The sequence below is a fragment of the Cryptomeria japonica genome, chromosome 7 (assembly GCF_030272615.1).
Source record: "Cryptomeria japonica chromosome 7, Sugi_1.0, whole genome shotgun sequence".
In the NCBI taxonomy this organism is placed as follows: domain Eukaryota; kingdom Viridiplantae; phylum Streptophyta; class Pinopsida; order Cupressales; family Cupressaceae; genus Cryptomeria; species Cryptomeria japonica.
The window spans coordinates 206388055-206412243 of record NC_081411.1 but is presented as its reverse complement, the minus strand read 5'-3'; positions in this window follow the sequence as shown (position 1 = coordinate 206412243).

Below are 24189 nucleotides of genomic sequence, written 5' to 3'. Positions count from 1 at the left end.
ACAACATCCTATTATGGATAGATACAATGATCACCAAGCCATGGTGAGATGTTACTTCAATGCCTAACTATTTAAAAGGATTTATTATGGATATGTATAATTATGATGAAGAGTATATGCATGACATATGTACCAATAGATGGAAGATTCAATCTATCACAAGTAGTGTCATTTGCCAGTGTATATGGTGAAAAGTGATGATGATAAACTATTGTAAGACCATAAAGATCCAACCACAAATAATACAGGCCCTACAATGAAACATTCACCAATACCAATAGAGAGACCTAAGATCATGCAAGTAAACAATAACAAAACAAGATATACCATTCACATGTCTATTAGGGTTTCAATCTCCATTGTCTCCTATCTCCATTGATCTTGTTTGATATATTTTCTCTTAGATTTTATATGTGCACAAGAGCTCAACAAAGAACATATTGTGGTTGATAGCTTGATCACAAGAAGGCTTAATTGAAGCAGTTGTTAGGGTTGATAATGAAGAGGGCATCCTCTTATATAATGAACACTATAAGAAATGAAGGGATAAAATTGAGAGTTGTAAAGACAAATGGTCGGATAGGATTAAAGGGTAGGTAGAGGAAATAATTAAATGATAAAGGGGGTAGGTAAGAGAAGACTTAAGAGATGTGTGACATGTGTCATGGGTAGAAAAGGCTAACGAATTAATTAAATAAATAAAGTTTTATTTAATTAATAGAAGAAGTGGGATCAATTAAATAAATAAAATATTTATTTAATTTAGGAAAAGGTCAATTTAAATAAATAAAACTATTTCTTTAAATGAGGAAAGGCTTAGAAATGGACCAATGAATTAATTAAATAAATAAGAATTTATTTAATTAATAGAAGACATGATAAAATAATTAAATAAATAAAAAATATTTATTTAATTAGATAGGACAATTTTAGGTGTCTACAACCATGTTTTCACTAATTGCCTTTATTGCATCTTTTTTGATTTTTTTGATTTCTCTATTTTTTGATTTTTTCTTTTTCTTTTTTCAATTTTTTTGTGCATTAGATGACTCATGTATAAAATTTCTTGAGATGGATGTTGTTGATAGGCTCGTCAAATAAGTCCCCTTCTAGTGAAGAAAGCTGATATGATGATGAACGAACCTAGCCAGTTTGGTTCAAATTTTCACTTCTTTTCTTGATCCTGTTGATTGCGAGGATTCTCTTTTAGTACCAAGTCACCAACTTGAAACATTCTTGGCCTTACCTTGTGATTATAGCTTGTAGACATTCATTTTTTATATGCTTTTAGGTGATCAAAAGCATGTTGATGGAATTCATCTAGCAACTCCAACTCTTACAATCTTCTTACCCTATATTCCTCATCTAGGATGAGTCCTTTCAATGATACTCTGAGTGAAGGTAGCTCGATCTTAATAAGTAAAATAGCTTATGATCCATAGAAAAGTGCATTGTGTGTGTGGATGCTAGTCGAATATGCCCACAAAGTAGGGTTTAGTTGGAGATGCCAATCACAACCAACATCATTCATTGTTTTCTTTAGGATTTTCAAAATGGTTTTGTTTGAAGCTTATGCTTGGCCATTCCCTTGAGGATAATAAGTTGTGGAAAAGCAATACTGAATATGGAATCTTTCACAAAGTTCTTGCACATCTTGGTTCTTGAAGGGTCTACCATTGTCAGTGACAATGGAGCTCAAAATGCCATAACAACAGACAATATAATTCAAAATGAAGGAGGATATTTGCTTGATAGTAATGGTGGTTAGTGGAAAAACTTTGATCGATTTTGTGAAATACTCAGTGGCTATAATTATGAACTTGTATCCATTTTAGGAGGAGGGATGGATCTTACCCACAAGGTTGAGTCCCCACTGATAGAATGAAAATGATGTGATGAACGGTTGCAGCTCCTATGCCAGTGCATGTATAAGATTTCCATGGATTTGGCATTTATGATGCTTCTTAGTAAACTGATAAGATTCCTTTTCCATTTTTGGCCAATTGTATCCCAATCTCAAAAGTTTCTTTTCTAGGGTAGGAAAGCTTGAATATGTACAACAAATACCTTCATGCACCTCTTGCAAGGTGGATTCATATTTTTCACCTTCCAGACACCTAAGGAGAATACCATCAAGACCTCATCGGTAAATTGTATCGATTGTTAGGGTGTAACAGGATTCTTGATGGATGAAGTTTCTATTGGATGTTGCTGAGAGATTGTTGGAATGATGTGTTGCCATTTATGTCCACATATTCTTCTGTGTATTTGACTGTTGAAGAATGAGTTGGTTTAGCTTGTGTATTCTAAATGAGTTGATGCAGTTTGAAGCATTTTTTATATGTTGTATGTAGATGGTTCATTCCCATTTGCAGAGGTCTATATGATGTTTTGATCGAGTTATGAGATCCTATATTGAGGTTGATATTCAATTGTTCATGTTATTAAGTATTTTGGTTTGTGCTCTGAATTGCTTTGGAATTGCTATATCTTTAGTTACAGATGTATGGGTTACATTATGGATGTTGATGTGTGTCCTCATTTTGATTGGTTCATGATTTGGAAATCTACATGCAAATCTTTTAGGTTGATAATGAGTTATGATGGTGTTCTTGAGCTCCGTTAGTGAGATGATGAGGATTCTGGTAATTTGATTTATTATGATTTTTGTGGTGCAATTCACGTTGCTTGTGAATATCTCTAGATTGTGTTTTATGCATATTGGTGGTCCACATTGATTATTGTGCATTTATTTCTCTAGTGATTGTCTTCATGTTATGTGAAATTCTTGGTGGTTGTAGCATGTTGCAGATGATCAAGGCGTAATTGTTGAAGTTGTTGCATGTTTGTGGTGTTGATTTGGGTCTAGACTATGTCTTAGCTGACATTGTTTTGTTCTGCATGTATTGTTGTAGCATATGAGGTTATTATTTTGTAATTTGTATTGAAGGTTTAGTCGACCTTAAAATATAGATTGATGTCTGGTATAAATAAATGTAATAATCATGTAAGATGTATGTCTGCAATCTCTGAGGCTATGTATGATCAAGTTGTATGTGCGAACAAGTGATTTGATCTTTTAAAAGTGTGAAGGAGAGAAGATAAGAGTTATAGAGCAGAGTGTGTGCTTAAATGGAACTATACTTAGGCATATGGAGATGCTATTTTCATAGTTTATGTAATCTGGATTGTTGTCCGAATACTTTTGTAAGTCAGTGAGACTTCATGTAAGGCTATAAGCCTTCCCTAATGGTTGTAGACTTTTTGGGTTTCTTGTTTGAGCAATGAGCTCTAGGCAATGTGCCTGAATGCATGTGCATTCCCTATTGTAATATTTTATTCACTCCTAATAGGGTATTATCTCATTGTGGGTAGGGTCCCATCGTGATTTTTCCCTTAATAGATTTTTCCATGTCAAAAATCTTGGTGTTATGTGTCTTATTGATGTGGTGTTGTCTCATGCTTTAACTGTTAATTAGAAATTTGATTTGTGGTTTAAGTTGTAGAAATCTTTTGTGCAAACTAATTCACCCCCCCTTAGTTTGCTACATTGTTTCCAACAATTGGTATCAGATCTTGATCCCCTGGAAGAAGCTTGACTACTTGAGTAGATTCGAGATGGCAACCTTTACTTTCAAGAAGGATAGTCTAAGATTTGATGCAATGAACTACACTCTCTAGAAAATCCAGATGCAATATTATTTGAGATGCATTGGAGAAGAGTACTGGAAGATTACTAAGAATGCATATAATGTTCCTCACAATGGTCCTACTACTATGGATGAGATAAAGGAAAAAAAATACAATAATAGAGCTAAGGAAGCATTGTTGAGTGCCTTGTCAGATTCTAAGATGATGAATATGATGGACTTAGAGATTTCTCATGAGATCTGGATAAAATAGGAGACCTTACATGAAGGTGATAGTCATGTGAAGATTGCTAAGTTGCAGAGCTTGAAGGGTAAATATGAGAACCTAAAGATGAGTGAAGATGAGAACATTACTTCTTTTATACAAAAAGTGAATGAGATTGTGTGCAAAATCGGATGTGTCAGTGGAGTATTAGAAGAATCTTATATTGTTGCTAAAGTGTTTAAATCCTTGCCTCCTACTTACAAACATAAAGTTGTTGCTATTGATTAAATTCAAACTATGACAAATGTGACAAAAGATGTGTTGATTGGTAAACTTACTGCTTTTGAGCTAAGTGAGTCTGGAGACTCTCTTCCTAAGATTGAATCTACATTTAAAGTTATTGTCTTTGGGAAGGAGATATGATCCAAGAGAAATTTATACAAGATTATCTAGATATGAGAAAGCGTTAAACGAGATGGAAGATGAAGAAGGAGAACTTGAGGATCTTGAAGAACTTATTTCTAGAAGATAGCCTAAAAGTGCTAGTAAGTATGAAGGAAAGTTACCTCTTAAATTCCTTTCATGTAATAATATAGGACATTTAGCATCAAGGTGTCGAGAAAGAGATAGAAAACCTAAGAATCCATTCAAGCCATATAAGCCTAAATATCAAAAGAAGTTTTGTTATGCAGTTGATAAAGGTGTGACAAATGATGAATCAGATAAGGGAAATTTAGGAGATGAATTTGTTTTCATTGCTATCAAGGAAGATGATCCCATCACTAAAGATTCTACAAGTTGCATTAATGAGGATAAGGCTTTAGATGCTATAGTAAAGGAGAAAGATGAATGGGTAATTGATAGTGGTTTCTCTCATCATATGATAGGTGATAAGAGTAAATTTGTAAAATTGGAAAAGTATGATGGTGGTATAGTAAGATTTGGTGATAACAAAGCTTGTGTAATTTTTGGAAGAGGTTCTATTTCTCTTTATGGTAAGAACAATACTAATGATGTGTTTTATGTTGTAGGATTAAAGCATAATCTTTTGACTATTGGTAAAATGCTTGATAAGGGATATAACTTGCAATTCAAGAATGACAAATGTGAGATCTTGAGTAGCTCCAGAACTGAGATTGCATTAGGGACAAATACTAAAGGTAATATCTTTCACTTGAATGTTGGTGGTAATATTTGTTTGATTGATAAAATTGATGAAAGTTTGTTGTGGCATAAAAGGGCCTGTCATGTAAATTTTGATTACATGGTTAATTAAGTTGTACTCAAGCAGTAGGAGATCTACCAAAGTTGATAAAGCTTTCGAATTTGGTATTTAAGGAATGTTAATTAGGGAAGCATACAAGAGTTAGTTATAAGAGAAAATAGTATAATTCTAATGGATTGTTGGATCTTGTGCATACTGATTTGTGTGATCCTTCTAGAGTGGGAAGCTTGCAAGGTGACATGTATTTCATGTTGGTAATTGATGATTATTTAAGGATGATGTGGGTTACCTTCTTAAGGGAGAAGTCTAAAGTGTTGGAGAAGTTCAAAATTTTCAAAGCCAGAGTTGAGACTGAGACTACATTGAAGTTGAAGTGTCTGAGATCTGATAGAGGTGAAGAATTTACCTCCTGTGAGTTTAATAGATATTGTGAAGAGCATGGAGTTAAGAGGAAATTATCTAATCCTAGGACACCACATCTGAATGGTATTATGGACAGGAAGAATAGAAAAGTTCTAGAAGTTGCTAGAACCATGATGATTGAAGGAAATGTTCTGCATGTGTTTTGGATAGAAGTTGTGAGTACTACACTATACACTCTTAACTGAGTAAATGTCAAAGGTGATACTTGTAAGAATCCTTATGAGTTATGGTTTTGTCATCCCCCTACTATTAGATATTTCAAAATTTTTGGTAGTAAATGTTATATAAAAAGTGATGAAGGAGTTCAACAACCTGGAATTCAAGAAAATCCTAAAACACCCAAGTATGTAAGGTTGAATCATTCAAAAAATAAGATTATTGGTGATAAGAATAAAGGTGTGATGATTAGGAGAAGACTTGCTGAAGAAATTTGTTTGATCTCTAAGATTGAGCCTAAAAATGTTGATGAAGCATGTAAAGATTAAAATTGGATTAAATCTATGAAAGAAGAATTGAATCAAATTGAGAAAAATGATACATGGATTATTGTTCCTAGACCTCAAGATAATAATGTAATTGGAACTAAATGGGTATTCCAGAATAAGTTGAATGAGTAAGGTGAAGTTGTTCAAAATAAAGCTAGACTTGTTTCTAAAGGTTATTCATAGATGGAAGGAATTGACTATAGGAAACCTTTTCTCTAATAGCTATAATTGAATCTATTAGATTATTTTTTGCCTATTCTGCTTACAAAGATTTCAAGGTTTATCATATGGATGTCAAATCAACCTTTCTTAATCATGTGTTGGAAAAGGACATGGTTTTCTAGTTGAAGAAAGCATTGTATGGATTGAAGCAATCCCCTATGTGAGGCCCTACCCCGACTCAGTTTGACATTTTTAGTTATTTGCATATTGAGACTACTATGGATGCTTTATTTTATGCTTTATGGATTTAGAACTTATATGATTCCATGATTTGGATCACATTGACATATGTTGATGCTTTATTATGCATGATGATTATGAAACTTTATATGTTGCTAGAATAGAACTACTTTGAAATGGAAAATGTCATTATTGGAATTGTAGGACTTCATTTTGTAAACTCCTATATTTATTATTGAATTAGTTAGTTGTAAAACTAATTAAACTATGGTTTTATTTAAGAGCTAGACTTAGATTTATTTTGAGTTAAGGCTAGGGAGAAATATTAATAATTACCCCTGCATTGGGAAGCTTTAGAAGTTAAATAATCTTGGCCTTCATTAAAATAATTTTATAGCACAAATGCTATTATGGGATTAGTTTGACCCTCTAGTCAAGTGATAGGTAAATTATTCGTAATGTTAAAATAAGCCAAGGATTAATTAGTCAGTCCCTAGGTAATTAAAGAACTATAAGAGATTATTAAACAATTAATTTTAGAGATTATATATTAAGTTTGATATTTATTGCTAAGGGAGTCTAATTATTTATTAATGGAAGATTAGCGATAACTATTTTGGGAAATATTAGCTCGCTTATGACTTAGTCAATTTCATCACCAAATTAAATTAATTATTTGATTCACACAAAATATAGTTAAGATCAAACTAGATTTACATTACTTTAATTAAGTAAGTCGTTCTAAGTTAAGTATTTTAGAAAAAAAAAAATTATTCTATTTGTGCCCAAAATTTTGGGCATGACATTTTGGTATCAGAGCAAGGTTGCCAACACTAGGAACCTTACTCCATTATGTTTCACTATAATTATTTAATTAATTAAATTATAAATTATTTTTATTATGTTATTTTTAAATTTGCTAAAATATTTCTCCTAAAATATTTATTTATTTCATTTTATTTATTTTTCTTAAAAAGGATGCCTCCAACTACGCGACAAACTCGCAAATGTGGTAGAGGCCCTAGGCGTGAATGCATGGCATGCGAAGAGGTCATTAGGGGGGAATCGGTTCCAGAAGTGAACCCAGCAGCTCCTCCCGAATGATCAGTTGACCCAAACCGAGACATCTTGGTAGCTCTATAGAACCTGATTGGCATAGTTCAGGATAGGCTTCTGGCAGTAGATCATAATGTTGAGAACCAAAACTCAGGAAGCCACAGAATAGTGGAACGGGAATGGAGTAGGAGTCCACCTCCTAATCCCATAGAGAGTTAGGCTGGGCATGAGCCCGAGTCCATTCACCTACTAGCACCACCTCCAGTCGTAGCACCAGTGTATATTGAGAGGGCACGTCGGGATCCAGGGGATCTAATCAGAGAGATTCAGGGAGAGGTACTTATCAGAGCATTTCAGACAGCATAGGGTGGATGAGTTTCATGACCTCTAGTAGAAGGGTCTTTCAATGACCCAGTACGAGAACAAGTTCTTCGAACTCTTACCATACGTAGACTACCTGAAAGATGAGAAGCTTCTTGTCAACCATTTTATTAGAGGATTAAATTCCAGCATAGCAGGACCAGTGTGAATGGCCGCTCCAGGGAGCCTTCGGGTTGCCATAGAAAAGGCTTTGATAGCCGAGGAGATTCAGGTCAGACCCCAGGACTCGAAGGATTAGTTCCAGAACCGTAACCCTACACCACAAACTTATGGGTTTCAGAAACCCCATTGGAAAGGTAACAAAGGACACACATCGGGGTTCTCCAAACCCCCTCCTCCACAGCAGTCACAACAAAACCAGAGGCAAAGGCCTCCGTAGAGTTAGCAGGGCGTGAAGCCCAAGCAGTGGCAGTCATAGGGTCAGAGGCAAGATTAGATATCTCAGGCTCCTTACACACCTCCAGCGAGGACTCAGCAGTCCTCTAGAGGTGGGTATAGTGGTTCTAGCAGGATAGGGGACAGTCTTTCCCCAGATCACAGGGAGTGCAGTTTCAGGCACGTGGTGCTTGCTTCACATGTGGAGCCATGGGACACATGGTGAGAGAGTGTCCTCAGGGTCAGATGGTAGGAAATCAGAGGATGGCAGCATCAGAGCCGACAGTTGGGGATATGGGCAAGTCCCATATGGTCTTCATAGCAGTTGACAATCGCCAGGAAGAGCATCAGGCTACGGTTATTGAGGTAGCAGGTATGATCAGAGGTAGCAGTGTATCTATATTATTTGATTCAGGAGCTACTAACTCTTTTATATCTCCATTGGTTGTGGAGTGTTGCGGGCTAGTGGCAATTAGATAAGAGGTCAGTTGGGAAGTGGAATTAGCTTCAGGGGCTAGAGTGTCAGTGGAATTAGAGGTTAAGGGTTGTCAGCTTCAGATTGGTAATACCACCACCTTAGTAGACCTTAGAGTTACACCACTCAGTTCATATGGCATCATACTTGGCATGGATTGGCTTTATGCCCACAGAGCCAAGATGGATTGTCGCCTGAAAAGGATCGAGTGTGAGGATGATCAAGGTTCTCCCATAGTGATCACTGGTATTCGGAGACCCGTGTCTCTTCGTATGATCTCTGCCATGCAGCTTAAGCGGAGCATGCGAAAGGGATGTCAGTTATTTGCCATCACCATTAGTGATAGAGAAGAAGAAGAGGAAAAGGAACCATCTATTGATGACCACCCTATCCTTAAGGGATTTTCAGACGTTTTTCCTTCAGATTTACCTAGTATGCCGCCCCGTAGAGAGATTGATTTTCATATAGACCTTGTTCCAGGAGCCGAACCAGTATCCAGAGCACCATATAGGATGACCACAAATGAGATTAATGAGCTCAAGATGTAGCTTGAGGAACTCCTAGAGAAGGGCCACATTCTCCCTACTGTATCCCCTTGGGGTGCACCAGTCATCTTCGTGAAGAAGGATGGATCTCTCCGATTATGCATGGATTACCGTCAGTTGAACAAAGTAACCATCAAGAACCGATATCCGTTGCCCAGGATCGGCGATTTATTTGACCAACTCCAGGGTGCCAAAGTATTTTCCAAGATTAATCTAAAGTCAGGGTACCATCAGTTGAGGATAGTGGATAGCGATATCCACAAGACCGCATTTCGCACTAGATATGGCCACTATGAGTTCACCATGGTCCCATTCGGTCTTACGAATGCCCCAGCAGTTTTCATGAGTCTCATGAATGGAGTATTCCACACATTCCTTGACCATTTTGTGATTGTGTTTCTCGATGACATATTGATATATTCACAGAATGAGGAGGAACATGAGGAGCACCTGAGATAGATTTTGCAGTGTTTGAGGGATAATCAGTTGTACGGCAGTTTGTCAAAGTGTGCTTTCTTTAGAATAGAAGTCAGGTACCTTGGTCATGTTATATCTAGTGATGGGATCTCAGTAGACCCGTCGAAGATCAGAGCCATTATGGATTGGCCAGCGCCTACCAGTGTGACAGAGGTTAGGAGCTTCATGGGCTTAGTAGGTTATTATCGACATTTTGTAGAGGGATTCTCTAGAGTTGCTCATCCTATTACTTCTCTTCAGCGCAAGGGGAAGAAGTTTGAGTGGATGAAGAAGTGCGGGAAGGCCTTTCAGGAACTTAAAAAGGCACTTACTACCGCACCTATCCTTGTAGTACCAGATCCTTTAGCTGATTTCATGGTTTGCACAGATGCTTCCCTAGAGGGTTTAGGAGCAGTACTTATGCAGAGTGGCAGAGCTATAGCTTTTGAGTCTAGGAAACTCAAGACTCACGAGCTTAATTATCCTACTCATGACCTTGACCTTGCAGCAGTAGTGCATGCACAGGTGGAGACATTTCCTGTTGGGTCATCATTTTGAGTTGCACTCAGACCATCAGAGCCTTCAGTACATATTCACTCAGCCGAATCTTAATGCACGTCAGAGGAGATGGATGGAATTCTTGTGCGAGTATGATTTTGACGTTCACTACATCAAAGGGAAAGAAAACGTAGTTGCAGATGCTTTGAGTAGGAGATGTCACGAGGTATACACCATGTCTATGAGCACAGATTTGAGAGATCAGATCATGCAGCAGTTGCCAGAGGATGGATGGTATTTAGAGGTTTCCCAGGCTATTCGATCTCAGGAAACTTTAGAAGCGAAATATGTGGATTATTCCTTAGAGTCCGATGGTTTATTACGCCATAGAGGGCACATCTATGTACCTTCTTCTGGGGGATTGCGGGAGTTCATTATCACAGAGGCTCATAGGGCTCCTTATGCAGCACATCTCGGGGTCAAGAAGATGCATGCAGACTTGAGGGAATTATACCATTGGCCAGGTGTGCGACAGCTCATTGCTGAGTTGGTAGCCCGATGCCTTGAGTGTCAGAGAGTCAAGGCGGAGCACCGCCATCTAGGTGGGTTGCTCCAATCTTACGCTATACCAGAGTGGAAGTGGGATACTATATCCATGGATTTCATCATTGGTATCCCTATGTCATCTCGTCGCCATGATGCCATCTCGTCGCCATGATGCCATCTTGTCGCCATGATGCCATCTTGGTGATGGTTGACAAGCTGACCAAAGTGGCCCACTTTTCACCAGTTCGTACCACCTTCACAGCACTAGCAGTAGCACAGGTGTTTTTGCGAGACATTGTCAGACTTCATGGCGTTCCACGCAAGATCATTTCTGATAGGGATTCCCTCTTCACATCTTCCTTTTGGAAGGCATTATAGGAAGCTATGGGTACCAAGCTCAATTTCAGTACAGCCTATCATCCAGAAACAGATGGCCAGACAGAGAGGGTTAATCAGGTGTTAGAGGATATGCTTCGCATGTATGTCATGGATCACCAGACCAGATGGGAAGAGTACCTTCCCTTAGTAGAGTTTGCATATAACAATGGGCATCACACGTCCTTGGGGATGCCACCCTATCAGGCATTATATGGCAGACCTTGTAGGACACCATTGAGTTGGGACCACATAGAGGACAGAGTTGCTATTGGTCCTGAGATAGTTCAGGATATGGAGCAACAGGTGGATTTGATTAGGTAGCGTCTTAGAGAGGCACAAGATAGACAGAAGAAATATGCAGATACAAAGAGGATAGATCGTAGCTACTTGGTTGGAGACAGAGTCTTCTTGAGAGTGCGACTGCATAAGAGTCCAATCCGTTATGGAAAGGGTTCTAAGCTCGAACCTCGGTTTGTAGGACCATTTGAGATCCTTGAGAGGATAGGACCAGTTGCCTACTGTTTAGCATTGCCACCTAGCCTGTCGCACATCCACGATGTGTTTCATGTTTCAGTTTTGAGGAAGTATATCTATGAAGAGTCTCATATTCTAGATTGGGATGCCTTGCAGGTGGAGTCGGACGAGCAGCTAGCTTTGGAGCCCATTCGCATTTTGGCACGCCGGACGCTAGGCCTTTGAGGTCGAGAGCTGGACCAGGTTAGGGTCTAGTGGGATTGCTATGATGAGGTCACAGCTTCATGGGAGGATGCAGCATGTATGAGATCACAGTACCCCCCCCTTTTTGATGAACTCCAGGAGGAAGTTCATGCCTAGAGGGGGAGGGTGTGACACCCTACCCCGACTCAGTTTGACATTTTCAATTATTTGCATATTGAGACTACTATGGATGCTTTATTTTATGCTTAATGGATTTAGAACTTATATGATTCCATGATTTGGATCACATTGACATATGTTGATGCTTTATTTTATGCATGATGATTATGAAACTTTATATGTTGCTAGAATAGAATTACTTTGAAATGGTGAATGTCATTATTGGAATTGCAGGACTTCATTTTGATGATAGGAAAATGTTGCTTATTTTATGAATGGTTCAATTTTGAGAATTATGTTAATTGCTTATGTGGAATCAAATTGGAATGAATGAGTTATTGAATTATTGTTGCCAAATGTATGAGTGTTTGATGTGCAATGAAATCCATGTATTTAATTATGTAAAATTGTGATTATTTGAAATTACTAATGTGTTAATTGAGATGCACAGGAAAATTATCCATGTGACCATGGAATTTATATGGATAACCAAACCTAGACCCATGTGCATTTGTTAAGCCAGGGGTTGTATATTTGGAGAGACAACACCCCGTTTGTAACGTATTTTATTTGTGAAGTAAATTATGCATGTGTGTTAATTTGATTTTATTTAATTGTGTAAACCTACAAGAGACAAATTCCATGTGTGATTTTTATATTGTATTTTATTGTGTCACTTGACACATGATGATTAGTGTCATTGATTTTGACTTGTCTCTTGGAGGGAGTTTTGCATCTACCAAAGCCATTCAGAAACATGAGTGTGGTCCCAAATTTGCCTTGGGTAGGGAGTCTTGGGAGTGGTCAACTCAGGTTTGACCCGTAGGTTAACTTCAGTTGGGTTTCTAAGGGGTCAAATGGACTCCTAGGGTCAGTTTTAGGGTTTTTCCAAAGGTCCAAAGGGTATACCTATGGGTTAGGGGTATTTTGAAACATGTGACTACTCCCATGTGACTGTTTAGTCACCTCAAAAAGTGGTTTTTCCAAGGTGAGCAAAAATTCAACTTAGAAGGTTCCTCCTAGGATAGACAACCTTCCCTTTTGATGTCAAACTCTCTTCCCCATCTTCTCTCACCTTTTCCCCTTTCCAGTTTTAGTAATGTGTAAGAGTTTGGGAAGAGAAACCAATGGGAACTCTCACCTCACCCAAGGGGTTGGGAAGTGTGTGAGAGGCCTTCTTGGGCAAGAATTAGAGACTTAGTGAGTAATCACCCACTCTCTATGTTGGAGATTATGTAACTTTTGAAATTTAGAATAGAATTTTGGTGAAGGGGTTGGTGGAAAGATTGTGTAGATTTGGGCAGCTCATCCCCATCTAAATCTAACATACCTATTGGCAGATTAAGGTTGGTTTTACTTTCTTTTGTTTATGTTGTTTAAGTTGTTTTGAAAGAAAAAAAAATGCTTGTTGAAAGAGATGTGTATATGTAAATTGTTGTAGGAGAAAAATGTAAGTTTTCATTTCTATGTTTTTGTTTATGTGTTCTTGTTTTGGGAGTGTCCAAGGACTCCTATTTTTGGGAGAGTAGGATGGCCTTGGGGTGGAAGAAGTATGACAGCCTTGGGTGAGAGGCTCTCCATATGGAGAGTGATCTCAAGGGTGTCCTTGTGACCCTTGCTGCATAGCCTTGTGTATGCATTTGGGGGTCATAAGGGGAGGAAAAATGGGCTTTGAGCCTTTGTGGGGCATAAGGTGTGGAGGTGTATCTTTTGTTGTATTTTGTATTGCCATGAGGTGGCTTGAGTAGTAATTATGGCTTGCAATCTCCCCAATGGTACTTGGTCCACTTCCACCCATGGAAAGATCATCACAAGATGTGCTGAAAGTGTAGCTTGGGATGGGAAGATGTATGTTGAGTGTTTGCCTTATTTGTTGTGGTGTTTGCTTGTTTGTAACCTGTCTAGTGCTTGGTTCTCCAAGCTCGAGGGTGGCTTCTAGTAAGCCTAGGCTGGGAGGTGAGAGCTCCATGGTCAAGTTGTGTTTTTATTGCAGGTTGCTTGGGATGGGAAAAGAAAGAATAAAGAGCTTTGTTGCTATTTTGTGTTGCAGAAAAGTTTTAAAGAAGAAAATGTATTCAATATTAGCTTGTAAAAAAAAAAAGATGTGAGCTATGTTGTATTTATTTCAAGAAAAGAAGTGTATTTATGTTAATCATATTCCTATGGAAGGGAAATAGTTGTTGGGTTTTCAAACCCATTTGTATTTTTATTTAACTTGTACTTAAATTTGCCAAAGAAATATATTTTTCCTACTTGTGTTAGTATTGCAAAAAGGGAAGAAGAAATGAATTAGTTGTATTTAAATCTTCAAAAAAAAGATGTTGTTGCATTTACATTTATTTGGCAAATGAAATTAAAATTGTTTCTACATGTTCATTTAGCTATAGTAAAGCTACTGCAATTAAAACTGTCATTATTTTTCCATTTAAAGCAGAAATAAATCTTATTATAGTAGTCTATTTCTTTTCAAAAAAAAATTGCATTTAGTTTTGGTTTATTTTGTTATAAAAAAAAAAAGAGGAATACATATTAAGATGGTGTTAGGATGCATTGTAAATGTTAGTTGCAGAATGTTGTTTTTAAGCAAACAAAAAAAAAGATATTCAACATATATTTCTTCTACTTTATTTTTTTTCCATTATATGAACTACAAATAATATTAGGAAAATCTAGTATGCATTTTAAAGATACACAAAGAGAATAAACTCAAAGAATGTCTAAATGGGCTATAGTTTAAAAAGTAGCAAAAAATATATATATTTATTTATAAATATTTTATTTCCTCAAAGGTTATTCTAGTAATCTGTTTATTAAACAAAAAAAAAAAAACAGTGAACTATTTGCATGTTAAAATTTCTAACAAAAAAAAATTGGATATATATATATTTAAATGTTCTTTTACCATATTTTAAAAAAAATACAAAAAAAGTAATACAAAAAAATTAATATCACCAAAGTGCCGAACCCCTGTGAAAACAGGGGACGGTGTGGCTATGCTCCCACTATGGCTGCACACAGTGGAGGGCTCGGCGCCGTCACTGTGGGAAACCACAGTGAATGGCACCGGGTCCCCCACTGCGGGCAACCACAGTGGTGGTGGCTCCCGGTCGCCACTGTGTTTACCCACAGTGGACGGTGCTCGGTTGCACTGTGGATAAACACAGTGCCACCCGGGGAAAACCCCCGCCCACTACCATTCACCATTTCCTCTGCCTTCCTCCCTCCCGCTGCTCCGTCCGTTCGGTTCTCTCCGCTCGGCTCTCCCTAACTCCAAACTCCCTCTCCACCGCTCCATTGCTTGGCCGCCGCTCCTCCTTTGGCCGCTGACCTGCATTCACACACACACACACTCACAAGCCCTAACCCATTATTCGGGTTAGGGCAAAATGCTAATAGTTTTAAAAAAAAATAGATGTGTATGTTATATCACACTAGCCCTAACCCTTGTTTCCGGTTAGGGCAGACATACTTAGAATTTAAAATAAGGTATGTGTTTGTGTGGGATGTTTAAAAGGGGTTATTATTTAAAATAAAGCAAAAATACCCCCCCCCCCCCCCGCTTCCTATTAGAATATATTTATAAGCATATATAAACAATTATAGGGAAATATATATATATATATATATATATATATATATATATATATATATATATATATATATATATATATATATATATATATATATATATATATATATATATATATATATATATATATATATATATATATATATATATATATATATATATATATATATATATATATATATATAAGTTGTTAAACTCCTATATTTATTATTGAATTAGTTAGTTGTAAAACTAATTAAACTATGGTTTTATTTAAGAGCTAGACTTAGATTTATTTTTAGTTAAGGCTAGGGAGAAATATTAATAATTACCCCTGCATTGGGAAGCTTTAGAAGTTAAATAATCTTGGCCTTCATTAAAATAATTTTATAGCACAAATGCTATTATGGGATTAATTTGACCCTCTAGTCAAGTGATAGGTAAATTATTCGTAATGTTAAAATAAGCCAAGGATTAATTAGTCAGTCCCTTGGTAATTAAAGAACTATAAGAGATTATTAGACAATTAATTTTAGAGATTATATATTAAGTTTGATATTGATTGCTAAGGAAGTCTAATTATTTATTAATGGAAGATTAGCGATAACTATTTTGGGAAATATTAGCTCGCTTATGACTTAGTCAATTTCATTACCAAATTAAATTAATTATTTGATTCACACAAAATATAGTTAAGATCAAACTAGATTTGCATTACTTTAATTAAGTAAGTCGTTCTAAGTTAAGTATTTTAGAAAAAAAAAAAATTATTCCGTTTGTGCCCAAAAGTTTGGGCATGACACCCTAAAGCCCGGTATGCCAACTTGGATAAGTATTTGATGAAGCTTGGATTCAATAAAGGTACCAATGATAGTAATTTTTATTTCAAGATTAATCGGAATAACATTTTGATTGTTGAACTTTTTGTTGTTGACATTATCTTTGGAGGGAATGATTATCTATGTGAGAAATTTTCCGAAGAGATGCAGAATGAGTTTGAGATGTCTATGATTGGTGAAATGAAATTATTTCTAGGATTGAAAATTAATCAATTGGATAAATGTATTTTCATATCTCAATCTAAGTATGTGATGGAACTATTAAATAAATTTGGTTTCGAGGACTCTAAGCCTGTTGGAACACCTATAGTGATCGTATGTAAGTTGACAAAGGATGATGATTCTTTGAAAGCTAATCAATACATATATAGATCTATGATTGGTGGTTTGTTATATTTGACTTAGACTAGAACTAATATAATGAATTTTGTATGTCATGTTGCTATATTTCAAGCCGATCCTAAAGAATTTCATTTTACTACTATAAAAAGGATATCTAGATATTTGAAAGGGATAGTTGATTTTGGTTTGTGGTATTCTAAGAATGATGATTTCACTTTGACTTCTTTTATAGATGTTAATTAGGCACGTTGTGTTGATTACCAGAAGAGTACTATAGGTGGTGCATTCTTTTTGGGTAAGAAGTTGCTCTCTTGGGCAAGTAAGAAGAAAAATACCTCTTCATTATCAACTATAGAAGTTGAATACATTGCTTTTCCTAGCAATTGTACTCAAGTAATTAGGATGAAGCAAATGTTGAAGGATATATGGGTTATTTATGATGAACCTATTTCTATATACTATGATAATTCAAGTTCTATCAATATCTTAAAGAATCTAGTATTGCATTCCAAAACAAAACATATATCAATCAACTTTCATTTCTTTCAAGAGAAGGTGAATGAGAAAGAAGTCAGACTAGAGTATGTATCTACAAAGGAACAAATTGCAGTTATCTTTACAAATCCTTTACCTAAAGATACTTTTTAGTATCTTAGAGAGAAGTTAGGGGTAATTGCCACTCTTAATAAGAAGTAAGATTCATGGATTTTCACCAGTCTGATGAACTTTATAGAGATATCTTGTGATCGAGATTGATGAGTGAGGTTGCTACTCAAAGGGAGTTGTCGGTGTTGGTGTTAAATTTTTTAGATTTGTGGGGAGAGAATCCTGATTCCTGAGCCTTTTTCATTGATGTCTAAGGGGGAGAGAAGCATGTGAAAAACCCTAGAGCATTTTGAGATTTGTAATTTGGGGGAGCTGGTACTTGTGATTTTGATGGAGATTACTGAGAGATAATTTCTTTCTTTGCATTGATTGTTTTTCACATTCACATGTTGCCATCAATTCCAAAGGGGGACATTGTTGGAAGTTGCTGAGAGTTTGATGGAAGGATGTGTTGTCATTATTGTCAACATATTCTTTTATGTATTCCAGTGTTGCAGAATGAGTTGATATAGCTTATGTATTGTAGATGAGCTAATGCAGATTAAAGGGTTTCTAGTATGTTATTTGTAGATGGTTCATTCCCATTTGTAGAGGTCTGCATGTTGTTTTGATAAAGTTATGAGATCTGGTATTGAGGTTGATATTCAGTTGTTCGTGTTATATGGTATTTTGGTTTGTGCTATGAATTGCTCTGCAATTGCTATATATTTAGTTGTGGAGTATGGGATGTGTTTTGGACATTGATATGTGTCCTCAGTTCGATTGGTTCATGATATAGAAATCCACAAAAAAATATTTCAGGTTGACAGTCAGTTACGATAGTGTTCTTAAGCTCTAATAGTGAGATGATGATGATTCTGGTAATTTGAGTTATTACGGTTGTTGTGGTGCAATTCACATTGCTTGTGAATATCTCTAGATTGTTTTCTATGCATATTGGTGGTCTACATTATTATTATGTGTGTTATTGAATATTTTATATCCAGTGATGTTCTTCATGTTATGTGACATTCTTGGTGGTTGTAGCATGTTGCAGATGATCAAGGCATAAGTGTTGGAGGTGTTGATTTGGGTCCATACTATTTCTTATCCAACATTCTTCTGGTTTGCATGTATTGTTGTAGCGTGTGAGGTTATTGTTTTGTAATTTGTATTGAGGGTTTAGTCGGCCATGAAATATAGGCTTATGTCTTGTATAAAAAAATGTCATAATCATGTAAGATGTATGTTTGCAATATTTGAGGGTGTGTATGATCAATTTGTATGTGTGAACAAGTTATTTAATCTTTTGGAAGTGTGGAGGAGAGAAGAGAAGTGTTGCAGAGTAGATTGTGTGCTTAACCATAACTATACTCAGGCATATGGAGATGCTATTTTTATAATTCATGTAATTTGGATTGTTGTCTAAATACTTTTGTAAGTCAATGAGACTTCATGTAAGTTAGTGAGCCTTCCCTAAAGATTTTAGCCTTTCAGGGTTTCTTGTTTGAGCAGTGAGCTCTAGGTAGTGTGCTTGAATGCATGTGCATTCCCTATTGTAATATTTTATTTATTCCTAATAGGGTATTATCTCATTATGGGTAGGTTTCCACCATGGTTTTTCCCTTAACTGGGTTTTCCACGTAAAAAATCTTGGTGTTATGTGTGTTATTGATGTCGTGTTTTCTCATGCTTTAAATCTTAATTAGCAGATCAGATTTGTGGTTTAAGTTGCAAAATATTTTTGCACAAACTGAGTCACCCAAACCCCCCCTCTCAGTTTGTTGCATTATGTCTAATAGTTTTGTTTTTGGTTCTGAGATAGATTGGGTCGAAGGGTATTGTACTTTAGATAGGTATAGATCTTCACATAGGTTAAAGATTCAAAACCAACTAGGTGGCATATGACTTGGGAATCAGGATTATCATAAGTAGGGGAAAATACTTGTTCCACTAGGAACTCATAACAATTTTTATTTTTTGGTATTTGTAGAAGAGAGGCAATGGTCACCATGGCATATGCAACTTTGTTATCCAGTCTTGGAATTTGTTCAAATTTGATATCAACAAAGTATTTCTTAAAATTATCCACCATTGTTTTGTATGGCATCACCTTTTCATCCTTTGTATGATAGTCATCATTGACCTAATTAATGACCAATTGGGAATCCCCATATACTTTTAACTATGCGATCTTTCATTCTACTACTAATTTTATGCCAGTGACCAGGGGTTCATATTCAGCTGTATTGTTTGTGCAGGAGAATATCAACCTATAAGATCTTAGGATTGTGTGCCCCTGAGGAGTAAGAAATAGGATACAGGTTGTAATATCTTGGGATTTTGTGTCCTTGAGGAGTGACAAATATTATTCCACCACCTAGTCCATGTTGGGTGTAGGATCCATCAAAGTATAATACCCATGATTGTGTTGTAACTGTTAGGACATATGTATCAGGGAATTCAATATGCATAAAAAAATCATCTTGCAAGGGCGCTTCAGCAAATTGATTTGTGATTTCTTGGCCCTTGATGGCTCTTTTGTTCATGTATAGTATGTCAAACTCACTCAATATTATTACCCACTTTGCTAGTCTGCCTATTAGAGTGGATTTGCAGAGTAGATATTTTAATGGATCTATCTTTTCTATGGGTTTGATTGTGTGGGATAAAATATAGTGTTGTAACTTTTGAGATGCAAACACTACAGCTAAATAAGCACTTTCAATGAATGTGTAGTTAAGCTCATAACCACTCAATGTTCCATTGATGTAGTAAACAAATCTTTCTTTGCATGTGAATCTTCTTGTGCTAGCAAAGCTCCCAAGGATACATCAGTTGCTGAGATGTATAAAAGAAGTGGTTTTTCTATTATTAGTGGAACCAATATAGGTGGATTAATTAGATATTACTTTGACTAATCAAAGGCTTCTTCACATATTACCTCCCATCTAGAAGGAACATTCTTGTGTAGTAAATGAGTGAAAGGTAGACATGTGTCAGCCAACCGTGTGATAAACCTTCTAGTGGATTGTAGTCTTCCTTGTAGTGATCTTTGTTAGTTATGATACTCAATGTAAAGTACAGATGCCAATAGCTAACAAGATGAGAGGGGGGGGGGGGGTGAACCATACAAACTTAAACTTCCATAAAATCAACAGATTCAACCTCGGTAACTTATACTTTAGCAACTTAACCAAAAAACTGCTAAACATGCAAACTTATGAACACATAATCATAATAACACTCATTACACTAGATTTAACATGGAAACCCAAATAGGGAAAAACCACTATGGGATTTCGGACCCACTAAGAAATATACTCTTCTAGAGTATGCTCAGTTAAAATCAAATCCTATTAAAGATTACAAACACATTGCTAGATGTGACCTGGTAAAGGGATTTCCCTCAGATCTGTTAGGATCTTCACTTTGTTAGAAGTGACCTTGTCAAAGGATTTCAAACACTCACTTAGAATGTTACCTCGCTAGAGGGTTTACAACTAAGACTGTTAAGTCCACTCAGTTAAGAGATTTTCTGTCAATTACAAAATAACAATAATAAAAATCTATCTGCAACTTCACATCTAAAATGATAAAGTAGATTCTTATTTGCTCAAAACAATATAGTCATAGGACTTATCTTGTCCGTCTGCTGGGCTCTCTACTTTGTTATTCAAATAGGTCTTCAAGCTGCTGTGCTCTGTAATAACTATGTAGCATCCCTGTGCATACACTTGCCTGCATACATTGTTTATCAACAATTTCTTATTTATAAACAATTGCTAACCGCTAAATCTCCTTGATCAAATTTCCCATGATCAATCTTAGCCATTAGATCTTCAAACTTGACCAGGTTCAATGTATCTGTCCGATCTAAAAATGTTTTACCTTACCTACGGACTTGCATTCCCTTCTTGGAACTTGCATAAGGTTATTGCAGTTCAATTTGCGTTGTAGATCTTCGTGTTGATTTTCCTTTACCATAGATCCTTAACAAACTTCATGTACGACATACCAATCATTTATACATCTCTAGCTAATCATTGTCCTTCATTAAATAATGCTTTTATCTATCCCATGCACATTGTCATAACTTGGTAAATACTAAAATTTATGCGGTACACATTTCACCTTCATTAACCGATATTGATAACCTTACGGTTTACCGACTAGGTTCTTTAGGGTTTACTGACTAGGTTATTTGCTCAGTGGCATAGTATAGTATTAACCTTACAATCAACAACATATGTAGGATATCAAAACAATTTAAACATCATGATCTCATCATTGTCTAACTCGGTAATAGTTTCCCATTGAATAACTTATTCCTCCTCTTTATTCATCACATTCTTTTTGTGTCTTTTATCGACATCTTAATTCTCTTCTAATCAATCTTCTCAAGATATGGCAACATCATACTAAATCAGATAATGAATTTCTTGACATCAAAGACAAAATAATGTTATAAATATAGTTATCACCCTTCTTCAGTTATATCAATAATCTTCTACAACCTTCTCAATATCCTTATTGAATATCAACAATCTTTATTACTGTAATGCCAAAAATCTCTCCCTTTGGCATTGATGGAAAAACCAACAATTAAATGCTAATACCAACAAGATATTCAAATTGAGTCAGATTCAGATTGTTGTTAGACTTCTCCTGTTATCCTTGATCTGTTGTCTTCTAAAGTCTTCTCCATTTTTCATTAGGCTTCTAAGCTATTGACTTACATTTACTTGCATTTAGTCTTTTCCGTGCTATAGTAATCTCCCCCTATCATTAGTCTTCTATTATTTCCATCATTCAGGGCTTTTACCATTCAGTCAACCATTTAGTCTTCTCCCCCTTTGACAACAATGCCAAAGAGTAAAAGAACTAAATCATGATTTCTTCCTCTGTGAAGTGATTTTCTTTGTTGTGTAGCATCTCAGTCTCGGTCAGATCAACTTGTCTCTATTCACTTTTTCCTGCACACCTTTAGAAAACCTTCTAAAGTGCATAAATCAGCATCAATCCACATATAATATTCTATAGATTCATCGAATTGATGCTTTCACCGAACTCAATCAGTGAGTAGAAGATAGGGGTAGGACCCCTAACTTGCTTCTGAGATACTCAAAAGTGTCCCTTTGCAGTGGCTTTGTAAAGAATTCTATCAATTGCTCCTTTGAACTGATATATTCCAGCACAACTTTCTTTTCTTGAACTTCTTCTCTGAGATAGTGATACTTTATAGATATATTCTTTGTCCTAGAGTGCATTACTGGATTCTTTGAAATGTTAATGGCACTAGTTGTAGCGTCCTAAAATTGTGACACTTGCAATTTCGACCGCATTTGGGTCTTCACGATGGCGACGCAACACTGAACCTGAATGGAGACCCCGAAACTTGCTCACAACACCAAAAACTGCATTTTTCCAGCACCCTGGCCTGATCCTCCTTGCACCCCATTGTCCCGGGAGGTGGGACCAGAGCGCCCAGCGCCCTGGTCCTTCAGGACCAGGGCGCCCAGCACCCTGGTCCCCCAGGACCATGGTGCCCAATGCCCTGGTCCTTGGCCCTATTTTGGGCCCGGTCTCCTATGGGACTTCGGGCCTTTTTGTTTGCAAATTGGAAAATAACATTTCCTAGACGGCCTAAGGTCGGGAAAATTAGTCTTTTAACCCTAATTGGCAAGTATATAAACTACATTTCCTCTCCCATTTGAGGAGGTCAAAAAAAGGAAGGACATATGTGTACAAGACGTGGAAACTCTATTCAAACATTCAAGCATTCAAGCATTCAAGCATTCCTTCAAGCAATTGATCATTCTAAGTCTCCATTCAAGGCTAAGTGTTGCATTCAAGACAAGGATTCAACCATTGAAGAGGAGATCACATATTACAACATACAACATACAACATACAACAACATCTATACCTTCGCATATAAGGATACAAACATCCTTACAACAAGGTATTAGTACTTGTTTTACATTACATTTACAGCATTTCTCATTTCTTGGTTAATTCCAAAACCGGGGTTTGACCTAAGGGCAAACCCCTAATCCCTAACCCCCCAATCGTCTTCGCTTTTCTGTGTGTAGGTTGCAGGTACGCGGCTAAAATTGAAGATCTGGAATCCTTGTGCAGAGACGAACAGATCCCCCTTCGTTTCGCGGATTTTTCGGAGGACTGTGTGCACATCGGGTGCCATCGTCCCGTCAACTTTTGCTCAAATTTGCAGGACAGTGCCGTCTCAACATTTTACTGCTAATTCCAGGTCCGCAGCTTCATCCTATATCCCTATCTTAGTTTATAAGTGAATCTTTCTCACTTTCTATGTATTCCTAGCTTAATCTTTCTATCCACATTTCTTTACAAAGGAGGGTATCCTTGCTATCACAACCCTTGAAACTCATTTAGAATCCAATCTTGCATTGTGTGGGATTGGATCTTGTGGGTTTCAACCCCTCTTTTGAATGTAAAGTCTCCCCTAAGTGAAAACCATCAACCCTAGTGACTCTCCCTTCTCTCTCCTCGGAGTTGGGGAGGGGAGAATGACTAGGGTTCGATTTTTCCGCTTTACATTTTGGTGAACCCAACGTGAATGTCCTTTCAGATTATTCATAGTTAGATCTGAAAATTGGATTCCTTGATTACATTTCCATGTTTGATCTTTTGCAAAATTTTAGAGGTTAATTGCATAAAAACCCTAAATTTTCTTTTTAAGTAATTAAACTTGTGAAATGTTTAATTGTTAAATGCTTGTTTCAGATCTGCCCTTCTATTACAAATTGTCAATTCATATTTGTGCTTTAATTCTGAAAATTAAGTGGTTAAGTGTCAAAACCCTAATTTTTGAAACCCTCTTGATTCAACCTTTGTCTGACAATTTCATTGATCAAAACATTTCCAAATCAGCTGTAA